The following is a 17,745-nucleotide window of genomic DNA, read 5'->3' on the forward strand; positions in this document are numbered from 1 at the left end:
CTCGAGTCCACGTGGTGTGGGCCTTGTTTACGCTGGGCCACGAACCTCACAGAGGTTCTGAGGTTTCTCTGTTGTCCTATTATCTACATAGGTGAGGTCAGAGAGGTGTTCCTCTGCATTGACGGCCGATGTCAGTCATTTACACTTGAGTACGAATGAGGCCCTGATGCTGATCTGGCTACCAGGAGCTGGTGTGGACATAAGGTCTCACTGTCTGACCCTGACTTTGAAGACCAACCGAAACAGGTGTTGCTACCTGCCTGGTGGGAGGGCCTCTGGCAACTTCCAGTCCACTAAGTGCAGGAGGAAACTGAGCACATCTGAGGCCCACAGGGTCCTCGAGGTCAGCTCCACGTCTTGTGGTTCCAGTCGTAGCCCAGACTGAGACCGATTGCCCCAAGGCCTCCCCCTTTTGGGGCTCCTCATGCCCCGTTTGCACCTAGAGGCCTTGCCTGGTTTTGGAATCCTGCTTCCCAGGCTCTGTTCCAGGCTCTGTTCCAGGCTCTGTTCCAGGGTCACCATGGAAGCCCTTCTGCTTCTCAGATTCCTGGCAGATTCCTGTGCTCAGGGCTTCGGTGACAGAGGCTGGACCTGATGCACAAAGGAGCACGTGCTGCTGCCTTGTCAGGGCTCTGGGAACCCGGTCAGCAGGCTCGTCCCTGTAGTGGCGCTTCCAGGGTCGGCGTGGGTCACTGTTGCAAAGGGGCGCGCTGCCCTCGCTGTGCCCTTCCTTGTGGATCTGTTTCCAGCAAGCACTCCGCACCCCGCGAATCCTCATGACGCTCGTCAGAGGGAGATGCTTTTGTTCCTGTTTTAGAGGTAGACGAGGCTCAGGGAAGGGGCATGCCCAGGGCCCCCGGGCAGGTGGATCAGAGCAGGACCATGAGCCCCGAGCCTGTGCTCTGACCCCCGACACTCAGACCCCAGAGCTGCTGGTTCTCCGGGATTCTGGGCCATCGGCTGCGGCCCAGGCGGGCCGGGCTCTGGCTGGTGGCGACAGGCACGCGGGGCCCCTGGGGCTGGTCTCTCCCTCCGTTGGCCGTCGGCCGAGTCACCAGGAGCGCGGCCGTGGGGCTCAGCTCCAGGCTGTTCCTTTTCTCCCACAAAAGCTCCTCAGCTACCGTTTCTCCCGGCACCTGTCTCCCCGAGCAGACCAAGAGCCTGGGAGCGACGTGGCCGAGACAGGAGTCCCTTGGGGTCCAGACCCCTGCCCAGGACCCCGTGCTCCGTGTGAGTATTTTACAAATAACTCCAAGGGAGCTAGAATGGTCCCTTACTTCTGTTTTAAAGCCACAACAGTAAACTCACCTGTCCTCTCCGTGCCTAAGTGACGAGGTCACAGGAAGGTGGCTCGCGAAGGTGTCCTTCCTGGGAAAGCGAGTTCCCATCCTTAATGTCCTGTGGGAGCAGGAGGAGGGGATTTGAGGAGGGCTGACGAGGGTGGCGGGGACTTGTCCCCACTGGGGTGCAGGCTGGGGGCTGGCATGGGCGTGGGGACCCCTTGCTGAGGGTGGCCCGAGCTGGGGTCCAAGGACAGGGAGGGCCTGGCAGCCCAGGTGGCCGGGTCTCTGGAAGGCCTGGGCCATCCTTGTCCCCCAGACCCGTGTTGGTCCAACCCCGAGCCCGGGCCCTGCAGAACATTCTGGAATGTGTTCACTGGCTTGTGACCCCCTTTGTGCTAACAGTGGGCTCTCTGGGGTTTTCCCTCAGCAAGGCCACATTTCTGGGTGTGCCGTGCATTCAGGGGAGGGGATGTGTTCTGGGCTCTCCAAACACAGGCTGGGTTTTGTCCTGGTCAGGGTGTGATGACAGCACGGGAGGGTGGCCGGCCGCACCTGCTCGTGTAGGTGAGTGCTCAGGAAGCCGGCGGCCGGGAGGGAGCACTGGGCCGCCTGTGGGAAGAATTTGGAGCTTCGGGGAAGCCTCGCCTGGGACGGTCGGGGCCGATCCGGACGGCATTGGGGCCCCTGGAGGGGTGGAGGATGTCCAGGAGGTCAGAGGTGCTGTGCGGGGAGGTCACCTCTGCACCCCAGCTTTGTGAGCCAGGCCAGCTGGTTTCCTGTGTGTGGACAGGATGTCACCGCCGCCTGGGGGGGGGCCTGGATGCGCAGAGGTCCCCGGTCACCATTCGTGTGGAGGCCACGGTCCGGGATGCGGTTAAAGCTCAGAGGAGCACCAGCGGCGTTAACCCTTCGCTTCACAGACGGGGAAGGGGAGTCTTGCCCGGGGCCACCTGGAGAGCAGGGGAGGGCTCGGCTGCCCCCCAGGGCTGGGGCTCAGGGGACCCCTGGGCTTCGCACGGCCTTGGCCCCCGAGTCACGTTTTGCACAAGCTCAGTAGTTGTTGGTTTTGAAAACACAGTCGCTGTGAGTGACGACAGCTCTGCCGTCACGTTTAAGATCGGGTCTTCACTGAGCCATCGCAGACTTCAGATCTGAGAGGGAATGAGCAGGGTGTCTCCCGCAGGCTGCTTCTCTTTATTTATTTATTTATTTATCTATTTATTTTTAAATTTTTTGTGTTTATTTTATTTTTGAGGGAGAGAGAGAGAGAGAGAGAGAGAGAGAGAGCGTGAGCAGGGGAGGGGCAGAGAGAGAGGGAGACACAGAATCTGAAGCGGGCTCCAGGCTCTGAGCTGTCAGCACAGAGCCCGACACGGGGCTCGAACCCACAATCCGTGAGATCGTGACCTGAGCCCCGAATATGAACTGCTTCTAGAGCGACATCATCCTTACATCCAGCCACACCCCTGCGTCTGGCTCAGGCCCCGGTGAGATTTGGGGGAAAGACCCCTCCTCCAGGAAGCTCTCCTGGTGCCTCCCACCTGTGCTGTGCCCTGAGGTCCTGCTGCACCGGCCTGTCGCCTTGGTGGCTGAGTGCTGCGACCCTGTCCTTCCCGAGGGTGCCTGACATGTGTTTGCAGACTCCCTTCCTGTGCTCCGAAGTGCGTGGGGGCTTAGAGAAGGGATTTCACTTGTTTGCAAAACCCCGTCCTTTGGGACCTGCCTCCCCTGAGTGGAGAAGGCGCACCCCTTGTGTCCTGTGAGGACGTGAGCACCACTGTCACCTGCCGTGGAGACGTGCTTGTCTGGTGACCCTGACCAATGCAGGGTCGGCCAGGACCCGGTGCCGGTCTGTGCTGTGCTGGGACGTGGGGGTGCAGAGCCTCCGGGAGCCCGGGGCAGGGGGGACGGTCTGGAGGGGGTGAGCTGGTCAGCAGGGCCGGCTGGGTCTTCCCCTCGACCCCGCCATGCTTCCGGGCGCTTTTGTTTTAGGCGCCGGCGGGACTGGGGGGGCTGGCCTCCACCTGCGGGCAGGTGGCCTGCTGGGCCCTGGCCACAAGCTGCCGAATGTGCTGCCCCCTCCCCACCCCCCGTCACCGTCAGGGACACTCTCCAGCCGGGGAGTCCTCCCCTCTGCTCTGCTCAGAAACCTGGGGAAGTAACCACATGTGAGACGCGGCTGTGCCCAGACAGGCTGGGCTGTGGGCCCCGGGGGCGTGTGTAGGCGTGCCCCTGCGTGGAGGTGTGTGTATGTGCACGTGTGTGTGGTGTCTGTGTGTCTGCGTGTGCGGGAGTCTGCTGCATGTGTCTGTGTCCCCGTGTGTGTGTGCACCTGTCCACTCTGTCTTGACTGCTCTCTATGTGCTTGTTCCTGACCAGGGGGATTCCCAGAGGAAGGGGGGACAGCAGTGGCTGGTCTTTAGCCTCGGGAGTGCTGTCCAGCCCCGTTCTGCCCCCTCCAGCCCCTCCAGCCCCGTCCAACCCCGTCCAGCCCCCTCCAGCCCCGTTCTGCCCCCTCCAGCCCCGTCCAACCCCCTCTAGTCCCATTCTGCCCCCTCCAGCCCCCTCCAGCCCCATCCTGCCCCTTCCTGCTCTGCCTCATCCTGCCATGTCCACTGACAGACATCATGCGTTAGGTTCAGGCTGCTCTTCTGATTTATTGGACGCCGCCTTTCAAGTGACATTAAAAACCACCCCTGAAGTTCCTGAATCCCGTCCACTGGTCCCTACCTGGAACTGCCGGGGACCGTCAGGACGGGGTGCCCAGCCCCGGCGGCCTGAGCGTGGACAGGGACTCAGGGCAGCCCAGCAGGACGGGAGACAAGGGGCACTTTCGGCATCCACCTCACTTTCCGTGTCATTGCCCTTGCGCGAGATGGCGGGTCTCCAGTGACAGTGTCCCCATCCCGGAAGTTCCGTGCTGGCCGCAGGTTAGCTCTGGGGCCCGGGCTCTTCCCTGGGCTCCGGTGAGGGCCACCGAGTCGCCGCCCGGACGTGCAGGCGCTGGACGCAGCACACACGTGCTCCTCTGAAATTCCAAATTGCGGAAACTTCGTCTCAATCAGCGTAGCAGAGAGTTTGGAGAGGGGGCGGTAGGCTCTGGAAATTAAACGGCACCTTTTGGCATCTCACGTCGGTGAGGCGGCCAACTGATTATTTTTATATTACAATCCCCAGGCGTTGTCAAATTGATTAATAAATTCGCTGAAAACCCATTATCTTTTAATAAATTAATCTTGGTAGTGGGGGGATGAGTTTCCTCTGACCTTTGCACGCGGGTGTCTCTGGGCGCCAGCGTGGGGTCGTCGTCGTCCCTGTGGACAGCGCAGACGTGAGGCGTTGTGGCCGCAATCCCTGGTCCCTTAGGAGTGGGCCCAGTTGGCTTCCTTTCCGTGGATGTGCATTGAGGCGACATGGAGAGGGCCCCTGCGTCTCCCCAGGTGGGTCTCTGCTGGGCAGCGCGGGCGCCTCCCGGGCCAGCCCCTCCCCGTTGGCAGCCTGGTGACTGGTCCCAGATGAGAGTCACCAGCCTAGGCTGTAGGGAGCTCCTGAAAACGAGCACAAACTTAGCTCCGAGCTTCCTGGCAGACGAGACAAAAGGGAAAGTCACTGGGGTACGCGGCTCTCCTTGTCCATTAAAGACGTTGGAACAGAACAGGGCCGTCGGATCCTGGCCGTCACTGGCCGTGGCAAATCATCTGCAGCCTGCAGAACTGCACGCAGGGTCAACGGCGTCATTTCCAGGTTACGGGGAAACCGCGGGGGCCCAAGGGTGGGCTCGTCCCATCAGCAAGTGGCAGGACGACGAGGGACCTGAGCCAAGGGCCCGGCCTCCCCAGGGGCGCAGCCGTGCCCAGCTGGCTGACACGGGGCTCGGGCGCCCCGTGCGAGAAGCTTCCTGCCCCTGTCGTCACCCTCCCCCCTCCCCTGGTGCCTGGGCCTCCCCCCGCCCTGGGCCCCCTGGCTCCTGTCTTGCCTTCTCAGCGGACACTCACCTCCACCTGCCCGCCCCCTGCTCTCCACCCTCCACCCCTCCTTTCCCGGAATAGGGTTTGCCAAGGTCACTGTCCCTGTCGCCCACCCCAAGGCCACTCCTGAAGCCTTCTGTGGAGGGGAGGGGGCCTCTGTCGCCCATTCACAGGGCCCCACCACACCCTGCTGAACACTAGCGTCTGAAGTCTGGAAGGAGGAGCGAGCAAAGGCACCGGGTTCCACGGGGGCTCCACAGGGGGTCATCCCAGGTTTCACTGAAGGATGGGGTTCAGGGGGTTCAGACAGGAGGTCGTGTCAGGTCTCCCCAGCAAAGCTTCCCAGTCTGGGCCACCTGGGATCTCCACCAGCCTTTGTGGGCAGGAGTCCTTCCTCCAGGGTCCAAACACAGGCCCCACCCTGCCCGGGGCGATCCAGGCGGCTGTCCTGCCAGTCTCACCCACCCGTGCCCACCGCCCCCTGTGCCCACCATCCCCCTGTGCCTGTCGTCCCCCTGTGCCCACCGTCCCCATCCCCACCGTCCCCCTGTGCCCGTCGTCCCCCTGTGCCCACCGTCCCCGGCCCCACCATCCCCCTGTGCTCGTCGTCCCCCTGTGCCCACCGCCCCCTGTGCCCACCGTCCCCCTGTGCCCGTGGTCCCCCTGTGCCCACCGTCCCCGGCCCCACCATCCCCCTGTGCCCACCGCCCCCTGTGCCCACCATCCCCCTGTGCCCGCTGTCCCTGGTGCTCACCGCCCGTGCCCAGCCCACCGACAGGTGTTATCTCCGCCTCGACCTCCCGTCAGTGGGTTGGGGAGGAACAGGGGGCCCCTGGTGGTGGCAGCCGGCCCTCTGATTGGCCCGGCAGCGTTCTGCCATTAAGTCGGTGGCGGGCTACCCGAGGACTAATTAAACCAGATGGCGGTAAAACCCGAGTGGAGGCACAGAGACATTTTTACACTTAAGTTGATCAAAGTTAGGTGCAACAGCATATGTTGGGGGAGATTAAGAACGTTTAACTACCTATTAATGGTTCTTCCCGATCCCCCTTCCTGGTGATGTCAGCACAGCCCTCCCGCGGGCCCCGTCTCCGTCGCCGAGACCCCTGGCCCTTGGCTTAGGCGTCATTCGGGCGCGTGTCACGGTCGGAAGCGCGTCCGGAGCGGGGGCGGGAGGGCCTTTCCGGGCGGGGCGGGGGCTGGACGCCCTCAGAAGGCCGTCTCCGTGGCGATAGCTTTGCGGGGTCGGCCCAGTTCTCCAGGGCGTCCCCGGCCCATGTGCTGCCCTGTTTGTCACGGGGCCCCTGGCTGGGGGCACTGGGCTTGGGGACGCTGCAGGGCCATCAGGGAGGCCCCGCCCACCGACCGAGGGGAGGCCGTCGCGAGCCGGGCTCCCCGCCCCAGGCAGCCTGTGCGGTCAGCGGGCGGCACCCCGCGTGGTTCCGGGCCGCTGGTCCTGGGAGGCTCGCTCTTCCTGCAGCCTTTATTTTTTTATTTATTTGTTTATTTTTTTAATATTTATTTATTTTTGAGACAGAGAGCATGAACGGGGGAGGGGCAGAGAGAGAGGGAGACACAGAACCGGAAGCAGGCTCCAGGCTCTGAGCCATCAGCCCAGAGCCCGATGCGGGGCTCGAACTCAGACCGTGACATCATGACCCGAGCTGAAGTCAGACACTTAACCGACTGAGCCCCCCAGGCTCCCCATTCCTGCAGCCCTGGCGGTGTGTTTCTGTTGAGGTGAAGCTCACGTCACCAAGTCGACCGTCCTGGAGCCTGTATGTCACCAGCACGTAGCACATTCACACCGCGGCCCAGCCACTGCCTGCCGCGTCCTCAAACGTGTTCGCCTCCCCAGAGGAGACCCTGTTCCCGTCAGGCTGTCACTGCCCGCCCCACTCCGTCCCCCCTGAGACCCCCGCTTCACAGGGTTTTTGCAGCAAAGGCGGAGGGACCCTGCTGGACCGGGCAGGGGGTATGTGTAGCAGACACAGGGTCTTCCCTCCCGGCCCCCACTCCGTCCCCCCCCGCCCCATTCCATCCCCCCTGCCCCCACTCCATCCCCCCCCCCCGGTCTCCACTCCATCCCCGCACTCCATCCCCCCGCACTCCGTCCCCCCCTACTCCATCCCCCCACCGGCCCCCACTCTGTCCCCCCGCCCCCACTCCATCCCCCCCAACCACCAACTCCATCCCCCACCCCCCCGGTCTCCCCCACTCTGTCCCCCCCCGCCCCACTCCGTCCCCCCCACTCCATCCCCCCACCAGCCCCCACTCTGTCCCCCTGCCCCCACTCCATCCCCCCAACCCCCAACTCCATCCCCCCCCCCCGGTCTCCACTCTGTACCCCCTCTCTGTCCCCCCCGCCCCCACTCCATCCCCCCCACTCCCCCCCAGTCTGTCCCCCCCATCCCACTCCGTTCCCCCCCACTCCATCCCCCCACCAGCCCCCACTCTGTCCCCCCCTACCCCCCACTCCGTCCCCCCTGCCACCGAGCAGGGAAACAAAGACAGCGACTTTGCTCCAGGCCTGGCTTCCGCCTGGCTACGCGGCTTCCAGCCATGCCTGACCTTGGGGGAGACCCTGGGCACCGTTTTGCCGGGGACCTTCACTAGGCCGGTGTCACCTCTGGCCCTAGCACTTGCCGCTCAGGGTGGCGGACAGGCCCGGTGCGCCGCGGATGGTGGGCCCGTGAGGGGCGCCGTGCTCCCTGACCCTCCCCACCCGCCTCCCAGCCTGCACCCCTGCCCAGCCCCCCGTGTCTGAAGGCCTACTGTGCGTGCGCCTGGGCCCGGAGCAAGCTCCTGACTCTGCCCCGAGCGCTGGAGGCCGGCGTGTCCGGCCCGCAGACATCCGGGGCGTCTGCCCCAGGGCTTGGCTCTGGGCCACCTGGAGGCCTTGAATTGCGTGCCGGTGGAAAGCAGCCCCGGGCTGGGGAACAGCAGACCCTGGGCGTGGGCTCCCGCCCCCTCCCCCGTCCCACCGCCAGGACACTGGATCCCTTCACCCAGCGGCAGCCTGAGGCTGGAGGGCGTGCTCCCCGGGGGTCGGCCTCCTTCCCCCCACCGGGTGCCCCCCTTCCCCCTTCTCTGGGCCCGGTGGGGGTGATGTGCTGGCAAAGGCCACTCTGTTTTCCAGCCCAGTGACGCTCACATGTGACAGCGCAGGGGACAGTCCTCATGAAAAGCCCCTTTGTTTTTTCTGGCTAATTAAGAAGTGGCAGGAGGCCTCAAAGGGGGCCCAGGCTCCACGTCCCCCCTGGAAGTCGGCCATGGTCCTAAGGGGCCGGGCCAGCACACCCAGCACTTGAGGAGGCTTCGGGGAGGACCCCTCGGGCCCAGCAGAGCGTCCAGCCACTTCCCGAGGGCCCTCTGGCCCGGGGTCGGCACGCCTTTGCCCTTGGGGGCTCGAACGGGAGCCCCGATTCTCTCTCTGCACCGGGAGGCTGCAGAGGGCGGCGCTCAGCTTTCTGAGCCTCAACTCTCTGGTCTGTGAAATGGGACAGTAACGGGGGCTGAGTCTGCTGGGAGGAAGGCTCCAGAAGCGGATGATGCTTCGGGGCTCGCACCGTGCAAACCAGTGCCTTGGTCCCCAGCGTGTTCACCCCTCGCCCATCACGGCCAAGGCCGGGTGTGTGGGTGCAGGTTCTGACTTGCTTCGAGACGAACGAGATCTAACCTCTGAGTATGGGATGGGAGCCGCACGGACGCTGGCACTTGGGTGCCGATCTCTCAGGTTTCCTGAAGCTGGTCCAGGTCTTGGCTGGACGTGCAGTGATGGAGACCCAGCTGAGCTGCTCACCTCTCGGGGCCTTGGTTTACTGGTCTGTGTAATGGGGTGGGAGCAGAGGCAGAGGCTTGTCGGGAGGCCTCAGTGGGCTGTAGTGCATGCAGTGAGGTGCCCAGAACCACCCACCCGCCCCCCGCCCCCGCTTGTCATCACCCCCTGTGACGTCATCTCGCAGTGGCCCAGAAGCCGCTCTCACCACACCACACACGTGCCCATAAGAACCCTTAAAGCTTCAGTGTTCTCCAGAGGCCCGCTGGGCTGGGCGGTTATGGCGGTTTGTACATTCTCACAAGGACACCGTCACGCTAGGGGGGTTCCGCCCAGGGTCCGTGTCCCCCGCAGCGCTGTGCGGACAGTCCCTGTGAGCCGGGCCCACACTCTGACCTGCGCGGAAGCCGTATCTGTACCCAGGGGAGGGACGGGGCCCCGGGACCACGAACGTGCTGCTTTTCTCTGCAGCCTGGAGTGGCAGCCAGAGTCCCCTGCACTCGCCTGTCCCCTGGGAGTCATCGAGGAGCTCGGGAGGGCGGGCCTGAGTCCGCGGTGCGGGCCGGGAGGGGCACAAGAGGGGACAGCCGGGGCCTTGTGCAATCAACAGGCTCTTAGGGGCTGACCCCAAGCAGAGAGCTCTAGGGTCGTTTAAATTTGAAAATTAACACGAAACCAGAAGAGACAGAGTAATTTTTCATTCTGCTTGAAAGGTTATTTGCTTTCTCAGCTGATGCTTAGTGTACTGATACATGATGTCAAAAGGTAAATGATTTTAAACCAGATTCAATTTAACTTTCATTACATATTTGTAGGAGACGAGGCTCTAAGAATCCCTTGTCTCCTCTTGCAGGATCTTTCACTTTTAATAACTCTGACGCCTAATGCCCTGATCTGCTTATTATGCAGCCGCGGGGCAGGGCGGTGTTCCTCAGGCGCCCAGAAACCCACTTGGAAGGCCTGAAACAGGCCTGCGTCTCCGAGCGCGGCCGCCCCGGGGGACCCAGCGCAGCCCCGATGGTCCTGGGAGAGGCAGGCTGGAGGCCCGGCTCCCGGGACGCGGAGTCACCGCAGGCCTCAGTCTCCTCACCCGCGGCCTGAGGGGGACCACCTGAACCCCCTACGGCCCTTTGTGCAAACGCGAGGTGACGACGGCCAGGCTCCAGGAGTCCTGTCCGATCACAGCGGCACATCCTTGGGGCGGTCACTCAGCCTGTCTGTGCGTGAAGCGGGTCAGGAGTGGCTCCATCCACTGGGCTGAGTAGCGTCCCCTCCAGATGTGTGTCCAGCCTGGGTGTGGCCGTATTTGGGAGTAGGGTCTCTGCAGATGCGGTCGGTTAAGGTGAGGGCGTGCTCACCTCCGGGTGGACCTAAGCTCTGTGCCGAGGGTCCTCGTAAGAAGCGGAGGGGACACAGGGACGCAGACATGCGGGGACAAGGCAGGTGGCCCGGACTATGAGGAGACGCTGAGGCCGGGAGAGGGGCTGGTGCAGGTGGTCCCGCGGCCTCAGAAGGCCCCATCCCTGCCCAGCCCTGGACCTGGGACTTCCCGCCTCCAGCGTCAGAGGATCGGATTCTGCTGTGCAAGTGGCCCGGTCTGCGGCCCTTTGTGACTGCCGCCCTGGGAAGCAGACACATCAATGGGGGCGCCACGAGCCAGCGTCCCCACGGCCCGGAGACCGTGTCGGGCCCCCAGGGGCCCTGTTGGCCTTCTTCATTTTCCTGCCTTTCCAACCCTTCCCTTGTCCCACGGCCCCGGCGGTCACCTCTCTGCCTCAAGTGCCCATCCTCATCTGAGCTCCACGGGGCCAGACATGGGGAGGGGTCACCTCGGCAGGCAGAGCTGGTGCTCTGGTCCAGGCAGTGGCCGGCTGCACCCAGTTTGCTGGGAAAGAAGGCACGGCACGAGGCACCGTGCGGGAGGTGGCCGCTAGGTGTGCAAGGGAGCCCCCGGGCGGGGGGTGTCGCCCGGGGCCGGGCATCTGGCACTGGGGCTGTGGGCTTACCCTGGACTCAGTCCTGGGACTGGACAATGGCCCAGGTGACTTACAGGGTGGAGAGGAAGAGCCCAGGAGGGGGCCCGGAGCCCGGGGGGCTCAGCCGTGTGGCAGAATGTCCGGACGCCCCCCACCCCCGGAAGTGCCAGGGTGCCCTTCTGTCGCCGGGGGCCCGAGCCCAGGCTTGCTGCCGACACTGCTGCTTCTGAGGCTCCCCCTTGGGGCCACGCTGGCCACACCGCCCTCTGCCCCGCTGTGCCCCTGCCCTGCTCCACGCTGACCATGCCGACCTCTCCCAGGCCGTGTCACCACCTCCCGTTTTTGGCGGGTGAGGAGAGGAACGGCCCGTGTCAGCCGTCCCGGCTTCCCCCAGGGAAGTGTCCTGGCCGAAGGTGTGGAGGCCCGGCCACAGAGGGTGGACGGAGCTCTCTGGAGAGCCAGGGACAGTTGGGCGGGACACAGCTCCAAGGAGAACGTACAGGCTCTGGATCTGGAAGTTTCTGTCAGGACAGGCCTGCCATGGTTTGCAGACTCTGGGCTCCAGAGAGTCCCTCAGGCCTGGGCCAGGGAGGGTCCCAAGGTGGGGGCTTGGCTGGGCCTGCGGTGGGTGCAGAGGAGTGGGGACAGGGCCTGGGTCCCACGGGTCACGACCCTGTCCGCGCCGTGAGGAACCAGCTCCGTGCCAGCTGCTGGGAGAGCCCAGCGGTTGGGCCGCGAGATGCGTGCGTTCAACAGCACGTCTGTTTGTAGGGGGTCGTGCGCATGGTGGAATTTTCTTTGGAAATTAATTGCCTGGTGAATCCTTCCTGTCACGGCTATACCAACACAGGACCCCGGGCGTGGAAGGAAGGGCTGTAAATGGGTTTCCCCCGGCCCATTTTACCAATTATCCCCGTATCTTGGCCCTCTGGCTTTGTTTATTTTAATTTATTTACTTAGGGTGTTGCTCCTAAGTGCACATCTGGGCACTTTACAAAAATATCGTTAGTGCATCCGGGGGACTCTTCTCCCCGGTTTGGGTTTAGTTTACTCTGCAGCGTTGAACAGTGAGGGATGGAAGTTTCCGGATCACGGCCCGGAGGCCCTTGGGGTTCAGCGTGTCGATTCCTCAGGCACCGAGCCTGCCCCTGCCTCTGCCGCGTTCGTCCTGCTCTGCGGCCCTAATGGTGTTGCTTGTTCCCAGCGCCACCCAAAAAGGGCACAAGGTAATCACCCAGGCGCTAGTCACCATCAAGCTGGGGGTAAAAACAAAGAAATTCTGAAGCCGTGTTTCCAGGATGGGCGTCGTGTCTGTGACGAATGGCGTTTATTACAAACGTGGGGTTGCGGGGATCCGTCACGGGCGCAGACGCTCAGGGATGCGGGGCGGCGCGCGGCTCTCGGCCCGCGAGGAGCGAAGGGGAGGTCGGCCAGGAGGACGCAAGTGCTGGGTGCGATCGCTGGTCGGTGTTGGTTTGTCATTAAGGCAACACGCCGGGTTCTGGGGCCCTTCAGGCCCTTGTCTTGTGTCTGTGAACTCGGACTTGGCATCGGAAGCCCGTCGTCCTTGGATCTTGGGGAGGGGAGCCCTCCGTCCTCGGCTCGAGCCCGGAGCAAGGCGGGGCTGCCGGCTCCTCTGTGCGGGAGCCCCGTCTGGAGGGGACTTGGGGGCAGCAATGGAGCCCAGCCTCGGGCAGTGCTGGCAGGGTGGGCCGCGTCCCCAGGTACATGCCTGTCCTCGAGGACCCAGCAGGGATGGTCGTGGGTGGGGGTGGGGGGGACAGAGGGAAGTCAGTTTTTCCCCAGAGGGGAAGCCCCGAGGTGGAGCCCACAGCTGCCTCCTGCAGATCAGGTTGTGTCCGCAGCCCCCGCCCTGGTTCCGTGTCCACTCGTGACCTCGGGACCCTGGCCCCGTCCACTCTCCCTGCACCCACCGCAGACCTGGCAGGGTTCACAGGTCGTCTGCCGGGCACCCCGAGGAAGGACTTTGTGGCAGCGAGACCAGAGCGGGCCAGGAGGCCTGGTGCAGCGGGACGTGCCTCTTGGCGGCCCCGAGACGCCCTGGGTCTGCCGGGACCCGCCTCGCGTTCAGTCCGTCCCGGGAGCGGGCCAGGAGCGGACATGGCACCCCAGAGCGGAGGGCTACGGCGCACGGGCGTCGGTCTCGTTCTCTGACAGTCGTGTGCCAGAACTCTCCAGTGCCCACTTCGTCCTGGACTGAGCCCCCTCTGGCCTGACTCAGACCCCAGGGGCTGGTGGTCCTGGGTGGGCAGCGGCTTCGGGATGTGGCCGTGGCCTCGTGTCTCTCAGAGACTTCAAGGCCGGCACAAAGCGGACACTCTGTGGAGCTCTGTGCTGTGCCCGCTGGCGGGGCTGTGACCAACTTGTCTGTGCTGCGGGCTGGACAGCAGGGCTCGGGTGGGGCAGGGCTCGGCCAGGGCCTGGGGTTCTCCTCCCTGTCCAGGGGACTCTGCGGGGCGGGATTGGGGTCAGCGAACTACCGGGTCCGCTCCCGGCCTCAGGCTGGAGCACGGGGACCGACGGGTCGTAAGTCTGCCTTTGGCAGCCCTGGTGGGGACGCGGCCCCGACTGGACAGCCCCGGACACCCTCCTGGTCCCTGGAGGTTGGCTGGCCTTCCTCCAAAGACTGTGCTCTGGGGGCCAGAACTTAGGCGTTGGCTCGGGTCCTCGTGTGCCCGAATGGCCATCTGTGAACTTGCCGGGTGCCCCTCCGGGCCCAGCCCTGACCCGGGCTGCAGGCACCCGGGGGCCCAGGGGAGCCTGTGCCCAGCTGGCACCTGCACCCCTGGGCAGCCTGGACTTCCCGCCAGGATGGGTTGCTGAGAAGCCTGCAGCATCGGGCCGGGCCGGGTATGGACACAGGGTCCCCCCGGGGCTCCAGATGGCTGGCAGTGGCCTTTGGAGACGGCCGCGTGGGATGTCCCGGCGAGGTGCCTGGGGGCCCCCAGTGCCCTCCTGAGGCCCCCCTCACTTCTTCCCCACAGGGAGAGCCACGTGGCCTGTCCCACCTCACGGTTCTGACACTGCTGTGGTGGGGGCACAGCGAGGGGACCCAAGGCCACGGCGGGCTCTGCACTGTGGCCAGGGCCCTGGATGGACACATTCTGGGTGGGATTTGCTGCCTGCGGGTTTTGGGTAGAGATCTAAGGAGCACAGGGACGTGGGGAGGAGCCTGTGTGCTCCCTGAGCCACTCGCTGGGCACAGGCAGGTCTGGGCACCTGCCTCCGTGGGCACAGACTGGCTTTGGCGTGTTTCTGCCCGGATGCTCAGGAGGCAGGGTCTGCAGGCAGTGGCTGTGCTGGGTTCGGCCCCACGTGAGACTGACCCCTGTGACGGTCCTGTGACGGTCTCGAGCGCCGAGATGGGCCACCAGAGCGTGTGATTTCGTGGACCAAGATGGTTCGTGCAAAGAACGGACCGAGATGAGGTCTGGACAGAGAGGCCCCGATGGTGTGTGCTGGGACAGGCGGGAGGGACGGGCACGCACCCGGGCTGGACGCCCTTCACACTGGTGGTCGTCCACAGATAGGTGAGCCTCCCTGACCGTCCCCGTCTCTCTGTCTGTGTCTGTCCCTGTCCATCTGTCTTTCTGTGTCCCTCTGTCTGTGTCTGTCCCTGTCCATCTGTCTTTCTGTGTCCCTCTGTCTCTGTGTTTGTGTCTCTGTGTCTGTCTCTTTGTGTCCCTCTCTCTCTCTGTGTTTGTATCTTTCTCTCTCTTTGTCTCTGTCTCTGTGTCTGTCTCTGTCTGTGTCTCTTTCTCTGTCTCTGTGTCTCTCTCTGTCTCTGTGTCTTTGTGTCTCTGTGTCTGTCTCTTTGTGTTCCTCTCTGTCCCTGTGTCTCTGTCTCTCTCTCTCTCTCTCTTTGTCTCTGTCTCTGTGTCTCTGTCTCCCTCTGTGTCTCTGTCTGTCTCTGCATCTCTCTCGGTCTCTGTGTCTCACTATCCTTGTCACCTTTGTCGTCAGCACCGGCAGCACCCAGAGTCTCCCCTCCCGGGGGTCTCAGCACCCACGACGCAGGAGGACCCCCCTTCAGTCCCCATCCCCCCGGACGAGGCCCTCCCGGGCCCCAGTGAAGCCATTTCTCAGACTGTGGCTTCTGACCCCCCACTGATGTAAAACCGATGTGCTGGGTCAGGATCAGTTTTAATAATGTAAAAATATTTACCCACAACAAAATTCGCTTTTCTGGGGTGCGTTTCCTGGAGTCGGTTCATGCGCAGACATTCTCGTAAACATCAGTCAGGACACAGACGCTCCTCAGACCCCAGAGACCCCAACCCCGGCAACCACTGGTCTGTGCTCACTTCCTTCACCTCTGCCTTTTCCAGAATGTCTCAGGAATGGAATCCGCCGGCTGCAGTGTCCCAGCCCGGCCTCCTTCCCCCCAGAAAGCATCCGCGGTTCATCCGTGTGGTCCTGTGCCACGGAAGCCTACAGGCGCACTGAGCCCTGGGGGCTCCTCCCTGGACCTGCCGGCCTCTGTCCTGTCCATGTGTGAGCCACCGTCCCTCCACGCCAGGTTGGGTTGGACACGGGAATGTTGAGGCCTGCGGTTCTGCCTGGGAAGGGGTGCAGACCTTGTCTGATGGCGTCGTGAGCAGGGCCCGCGTCAGCTCATTGTTCACAAAGAAGCAAGGGGCAAGCCGGGACGCTGAAAGGTGGCCATGTCCCACGTGGCCTGCGGCTGGCCTCTGCAGTCACGTGGCCCCGTCGCCTGGGGTGCTCACTGCACGGACCGCCTCGAACACTGGCTGGTGCCCAGCCCAAGCAAAACTAAAGCCTGGAGCCCCAGTCCTGGGAGCACCGGTCTGGGAGGGGGAGCCGTAGGAAGGAGGCAGGTGTCCCAGGCCGTGGGCAGGTGTCGCCGAGATCCGCGTGCGCGTCTCCCCTGTCCGAACCTCCTCCACTTCTGATCCTCTGTGTCCGGCCCCCTCCAGCCTGGGGCCCCAGCCGAACGCCCTCCTTCGGGACGCCCAGGCCCCGATGACCACCCACGTGGCTGCTTCCTGGTGCCCCCACCCCTCCCTGCTGCTTCTCTTCCACGGAATCGTCCACCGGTCACACCGTGGGTCAGGGAAGCACGCTCTTTCTCTGAAGAGCATGACTGGTGTCCGGGCAAGAAGGGAGGTGTGTGGAGAGGCATGACTCCCCGGGAGATGGGCCCTGACCCTGACGGCAGGAGTTGGCCCGGGAACCCCAGGATGCCGGCAGAGCCCCGGAAGCTAGGACAGATTCCCTCTCGCGGCCTCGGAGGGAACTAGCCGTAGGGACACCGTGATCCGGGGCGTCCGGAACTGGGAGAGAGTGCACGTCTGTTGTGTGAGCCGCCCGTCCGAGGGACCTCGTGACGGGGTCCCAGGAAACAAGTGCACTGCGCATTTAAGATCAGCTCTCACGGTCTCCCCCGGTCTGATGGCGGTCTGTCCGCTCTGCCTGAGCGTGGTCCCGAGCCAGCTGCCCGCCTGGCCATCTGTCACCTGTCCATCCAGCTCCCCGGGGGAGCACCACCGGCTGGGGCTCTGCCGGGTGCCCTTACCCCGACACTGGTCACTTCTGGCAGGTGACTCGCCCCCACCCTGTGCCGTCTCCTCGCCATAGGGGGGACTTGGGGACCCGGGTGCTGGGGGGAGGGCAGGGACAGGGCTGGGGGGGCAGCACGGAGAGGCAGCCAGGGCCAGGTGGGGGCTGACCCAGGGCCAGTGCAGAGTGGGCTGGGGTGCAGATGGGAGGGCAGGAGGCAGCGAGGGGCACCGTACCGGCCAGAAATCACAGCCCCGCCACCCGGGAGGTCAGGACGGACACTTAAACACACAACACACGTGATGCACAGAGTAAACAGTGTACACGCATGCACGTGTGTGCAAATAACACACGGACCGTGCACACGTGAACAGGACACACACATGCACCCACAAACACGTGCACACACACAACGCACACGGATAGTGCCCGTGCATACATGCACACACGCACACGCCGACACTCGCACACATGGACAGTGCACGCACAATCACAAAGCGCACCAGCACGGCCCCTGCCCCCGCTCGCTCTCCCCGCTGTGGGGTGCTCCCAGAGGTGAACTTGGTTGGCCGTGGGCAACCAGCTGCCACCTGCTTTTGTCCGCTTGGCCCGCAAGCCCCACCGTGGCCTCCGGGTGTCGGGAAGCCAGAAAAGTGCCTTCCCGCTGTGGAAGGAGGGGCCCCCGTGCACCGACGCTCAGGTTCCTCGGCCTGGGGGGTCCCAGTGCCGGGGCTCAAGAAGCAGAAGCCGCTGCCATGTGGACACGGATGGTGTGGAACCGCCCGCTTTGCCCGTGCTGCACACGCGGAGTCCTGTGAGCTTTCTCCGGAGCCAGGCGATTGCTGCCCTGGTGCGGGCTCTCTGGGCGGCTCGGCCCCCTCTTGGGTCAGTGGACATCGGCCTCCCACCAGAGGCCAGGTGCCGGAACGTGAGGCCGCAGCCTGGAGGAGCCAGATGGGCGGGCGGCCCCCGTGAGAGTCCCAGGCCTGGCCCCGGAGCGGAGGTGCCTGTGGGATCTGGAGGCTCCCCGGCTCGTGGCCCCCGGTCCACCTCACAGCCAGGCCAGGGCCATCTTCTCTTTCCTCCACTTCCACTTTTGTCCCCCCACATCCTCTCTGCCTCAGGACCCGCCTGCCTCTCGTGAGGACCCCTGTGAGGACAGCAAGCCACCCGGAAACACAGCGTCATTCCCGCCTCGA

The 17,745-nt window shown here is 64.1% G+C and overlaps 1 protein-coding gene and 1 long non-coding RNA gene across 2 annotated transcripts in view; both read left to right on the forward strand.

Annotated features, from left to right (window-relative positions):
- The window catches only part of TAFA5 (TAFA chemokine like family member 5), a 188,769-nt gene that overhangs the window by 12,452 nt on the left and 158,572 nt on the right, over positions 1-17,745 (forward strand). The window lies entirely within an intron of this gene.
- Positions 2,555-4,498, forward strand: LOC113602676 (uncharacterized). The gene is made up of 2 exons (XR_008288919.1): positions 2,555-2,770; positions 3,663-4,498. It is a non-coding gene; the product is annotated as an uncharacterized LOC113602676 (long non-coding RNA).

Source organism: Acinonyx jubatus, chromosome B4 (assembly GCF_027475565.1).
Source record: "Acinonyx jubatus isolate Ajub_Pintada_27869175 chromosome B4, VMU_Ajub_asm_v1.0, whole genome shotgun sequence".
NCBI classification, from domain to species: Eukaryota; Metazoa; Chordata; class Mammalia; order Carnivora; family Felidae; genus Acinonyx; species Acinonyx jubatus.